Source organism: Petaurus breviceps, unplaced genomic scaffold (assembly GCF_028583685.1).
Source record: "Petaurus breviceps papuanus isolate PSGF00001 unplaced genomic scaffold, PetGlider_PUasm1.0 176, whole genome shotgun sequence".
Taxonomy (NCBI): domain Eukaryota; kingdom Metazoa; phylum Chordata; class Mammalia; order Diprotodontia; family Petauridae; genus Petaurus; species Petaurus breviceps.
In genome coordinates this window covers 20905021-20910026 of record NW_027185771.1, presented here as the reverse complement: position 1 = coordinate 20910026, position 5006 = coordinate 20905021, and the positions used below count along the sequence as shown (strand labels likewise).

At 41.8% G+C, this 5006-nt stretch overlaps 1 pseudogene; it reads left to right on the top strand.

Annotated features, from left to right (window-relative positions):
- The first annotated feature begins 3488 nt into the window (after positions 1 to 3488).
- LOC138159612 (nucleoside diphosphate-linked moiety X motif 17-like) lies at positions 3489 to 4533 on the top strand (annotated as a pseudogene).
- The last annotated feature ends 473 nt before the right edge of the window (positions 4534 to 5006 follow it).

The window sequence follows — 5006 nt, the reverse complement described above, 5'->3', positions numbered from 1 at the left end:
GAGGGCAAGGGGGCAAACGTATGATCTACAAGCTTTTGATCTATTCCATAAGCAAGGAAATGCCTCTTTGTTTTCATAACCCCATCCATAATATTAGGAGAGGGTAAGGGATACAATTTAAAGTTCTTAACTCAAGAACATCATCCCGGATTCTGCAATCCCCAGCTTTTGAAAAAAAAACATCTTAATACTCTTATGGGAGAAGTTTAAATAAGCTCCCAGCAGGTCTCATCTTATCTTGGGTCCCAAGTTAGAACTGAAGAAGTAGCAGGGTTTCTTAATCAAAACTTTCTGGTCTGGGACTTCTACAATGGACTTGGATTGAAATTGGCACAGCTTTCAAGTCAAGCATTGCAGGAGTGGCCCATCCATGACATTAAGAAGTGCTGAAAGTACTAGAATAATCTAGATTCTAGGAAACAGGTTTTGGGGTTAAGAATGAGGGATGACCCTGGATCTTACCATTGAAGCTATGGATGGGAATAGGCAGAGGTACTTTGACCCCAAGTTTAGAAATTATCCAAATTCTGTTACACAAATTATGTAAAATGAAAGAAGAGTTGAAATAAGGAATAAAGACTAAAATTAGAGGGGTAGCCAGGTAGCACGGCGAGTAAGAGCACCAGCTCCAGTGTCGGGATGACCTGGGGATCGAATCTGGGTTCAGATACTTAGCACCACACCCAGAAATACCTGGCCGTGTAACCTTGAGCAAGTTACTTAACCCTGATTCCTTAAAAAAAAAAAAAAAAAGACTAAAATTAGAGCAGTTGAGTTTGGTGGGCAGTGTGGTGTTGCAGAAAGAGGACTGGATTTATATTCAAAGGATACAGATTCAAATTCCACATCTAGCTCTTACTGTCCATGTGACATTTGGCAGTTAATTTTCCTTCTGAGTCAATAGTTTTCTCATATGTAAATGATAAAGAATTCTCCTAAATGACTTCTAAGTTCCCTTATAACTCTATAACAACAAACTTTTGATTCTATGGTATTGTGACAATGTGACAAAGTTTAAATAACGAAGAATAGAATATCTTACCATCATAAGTGGTACCCCTAAAATCCGAATGAAGCAAACATAACTTTACAATATAATTACAGAAATATGAGAATAAAAGTAAAATATTTTTCAATATGCGATGCAGTCGATATGTATGCTACATGCTAATTAAAAATGACATGGGGCTGGAGCCAAGATGGCAGCATAAAAGCAGGAACTTACTTGAGCTCATCCCCAGTTACCTAAAATACCTGTAAAAAGTGACTCTAAATAAAATGTAGTGCTACAGAACCTACAAAATGACAGAACGTCTAAAACTGACGACAGTCTGGCAAACCAACAGGAAGGGTTTAGCGCACTGGGTTGGAGTGGAGTGCAGTCCTGCCTGGGCTGCACTGACAAAGACCAGTGGCACAGACTGGCCAGAGCAGACCACTGGCAAATCAAATCACTGGCAGCTGTGCTGTTTTCCAAACTTCTCAACCCATAAATGCCAAAAAGAAAGTAAAAAGTCAGTTGGGAAACTGTTGGAACTGGGTGAGAGAAGAACATGTTCAAGCTCTTGCCCACAATGGCTGCAGCTACTTCTGTCGTGGCTGCTTCTGGAGTTCCAAGCTCACAGATGGTAGAGGGACCAAGCAGCTGAAAATAGGGCAATTGCAGGCATCTCTCTGCAGGTGCTGAGGCAGGATTCTATTGCTTTGTCCAGCTTAATTCAGGGTTGCAGTTTTGGGTGGTGGCCATGGGGTAAGGAGCGCTGGTGTGGCAGAGTTTGTTCAAGTTCTGGGGAGGCAGTTCTCCTCACAGTTCTGAGACAGGCACCTAGAAGAAGCACTGACAACAGCTGTGCAAAACCCCGCAAATGTGGTACACAGCACTCTCCACTCTGGAAACAGAGTTCTACAGTGGCAAAGAGCACCAAAGTCCAGGATTTGACTGGCAAGATGAGCAAACAGAGGAGAGAAATGAGACAATAGAATCTTTTTGGACAACAAAGACAATCAAAACATAGAACCAGAAGAAAACAGCAAAGTCAGAACTGCATCAAAAGCCTCCAAGAAAAATATGAATTGCTCACAGGCTATGAAAGAGCACAAGGAGGATTTTGAAAATCAAGTAAGAGAAGTAGAGGGATAATTGCAAAGAGAAATGAGAGTGATGCAGGAAAATCTTGAAAAATTAGTCAACAGTTTGCTAAAGAGACCCAAAAATACTGAAGAAAATAACACTTTAAAAAATAGACTAACTCAAATGACAAAAGGGGTCCAAAAACAATGAAGAGAAGAATGTTTTAAAAAGCAGATTTGGCCAGATGGAAAAGGAACTTCAAAATATCACTGAAAAAATAATTACAAAATTAGATTGGAGGAAATACAAGCTAATGATGTTATGAGAAATCAAGATACTATAAAATAGATCCAAAGAATGAAAAATAATAGAAAGCAATGTGAAATATCTTATTAAATAAAACACTGACCTGGAAAATAGATCCAGAAGAGATGATTTAAAAAAATATTGCATTACCTGAAAGCTATGATAAAAAAGAGAACCTAGACATCATCTTTACAGAAATTATCAAAGAAAACTGCCCTGACATTCTAGAACTATAGGGGAAAAAAAGCAATTGAAAGAATACACTGATCTCCTCTTGAAAAATGAAAATTTGACTTTAAAATATGAGAATCAAGAGAAGCATGAAAATGTAAACAAGGAAGATAAATCTAAAGTAATTTATTAAATTTGAACTGTTTATATTCCTAAATGGAAAGACAATATCTGTAATTCATGAGACTTCTCTCAGTATGAGGAGAGTTGAAGGGAATCTACCTTATCTACCTATCCCTATATACACACATATACATATATGTATATACATATACACATACATATGCATATAAATGTATATGTATATATAATTTTTGCATGTATACATAGAGAGAGGGAACAGGTTGAGTTGAATATGAAAGGATGATATCTAAAAAATAAAATTAAGAGGTAGAGAGGAACATATTGGGAGAAGGAGAAAAGGAAAGATAGAATAGGGTAAATTATCTCACATAAAAGAGGCAAAAGAAAGCTGTTACAATGGAAGGGAAGAGCAGGGAGGTGAAAGGGAGTGAGACAACCTTACTCTGATTGGATTTGGGTTAAGCAGGGAATAACAGACACTCTCAATTGGGTATTTTACACTAAAGGAAAGTAGGGGGAAAGGGGATAAGAGCAGTGGGATAATAGAAGGGAGGGCAGATTGGGAGAGGGGGAAGTCAGAAGGAAACACTTTTGAAAAAGGGCAGGGTCAAAGGGAAAATAGAATAAATGGAGGATGGGATAGAATGGAGGGAAATATAGTTAGTCTTTTACAATATGACTAAATGTTTTGCATAACTATACATGTATAACCTATATTGAATTGCTTGTCTTCTCAGTGGGGGTGAGTGAGGAGGGCAGAAGAGAGAGAATCTTGAACTCAAAATGTTAAAAACAAATGTTAAGGGCCCGTGTGCTCCTGCTCCTCTCCAGGCACCCAGAGCCCGCGGGCTTTGCGGGGAGCATGTGTGACCTCCTGGGCCTGGGGCCCAGCCCGGGGCCCTGGCGGGTCTACAGCGGCCTGGAGCAGGGCGGCTGCTGCTCTCCGTCACCTCCTCGGGCACCACAGCGCAGCTCCCGCTGCAGCACTCCCCTTTCTGCCCCTTTTCGGCCCTGGAACAGCAGCCCTCTGGGAGCTGCGGGGCTGAAGCAGCTGCCGGACTGCTGAGTGGACTTGGCGGTGGTGGTCATCCTGCAGTCCCGTGACCAGACCATGCCCCTGACCTGGAGGGCACCGAGCATGCACTCGGACCCCAACCTTTGGGTCCCTCCAGGTGGACATGTGGAACTGGACGGGGAGCTGCTGGATGGGGGGGCTTTGGGAGCTGTGAGAGGAGACAGGTCTGTAGCTGCCTCAAGGCCAGTACTCCTGGATTCCTCTAGGTTTTGGGGAGGCTGCCTATCCCCCCATGCTGAGCCAAGACCACCCCAGTTATCACCACATTGTTCTCTACTTACTGGTGACTTCCCAGGAAACAGAGCAGCAGCTACAGGAACGAATCCAGCCCAACCAAGAAGAGGTGAGTGCCTATGCCTGGCTGAAGCCAGATGTATTGGTGGCAGTGGCAGCCTCTGAAGATGGACCAGAGATGACTGAACCTCTCCCTCCACACCTGCTGCCCTTTGTTCAGGCAGTGGAGCTTCAGGGAGATGTGGCCCAAAGTCAGGACCTACCTTTGTTGACTATGCTTAGGAAGGCTCTGAACACAAGGAAGAATGAGGAGAGAGTCAGTATGGGAACCAAATTTGCTCTTGGTCTATGGCTACAACATCTTAAGAGGTCCTCAATGTTTCACACATACCCCTCCCCAAAGCCAGAATCAGAATAAAACTGGACATTGGATGCCAACCTTCCTCAGCATCGTCAAGAAAGCCAAGTAGATATGATACTCTCCATTTCCCTATGGACATACACAGGATTCACAACCTTTATTGTTGGTGAGAATATTGCTACAACTTTGGAAATATGAAATTAAATTAAAATAAAAGTCATCAAAGAGGGAAGGGGGGACTGAATGTCTCCTCCTCCAAAGGTGCAGAATGAGTTCCACGACCATAACTCTAAGACTATAGATTTCATATATATATATATATATATATATATATATGAGAGAGAACCAGGCAACAGGACAAAACCCTATCTCCTTTCCCATCCCAAACCTTAGACAGGCAGAGAAAGAAGAGCTCCTCATCTCATCATACTCAGACAGAGTGAGAAAGGAGCAAGGGTCATCTTTGAAGTTTTTTTGGTTTTCTCATTTATGTACAAAAAGCTGCAAGTGAAAATAGAGATCTTGGGCCCTGGGAAAAATACAAAAAAACAACAAATGTTAAAACAATTGTTTTTACATGCATCCAGGAAATAAGATATACATGCAATGGGGTATAGCAATCCATCTTGCCCTACAAGAAAGTA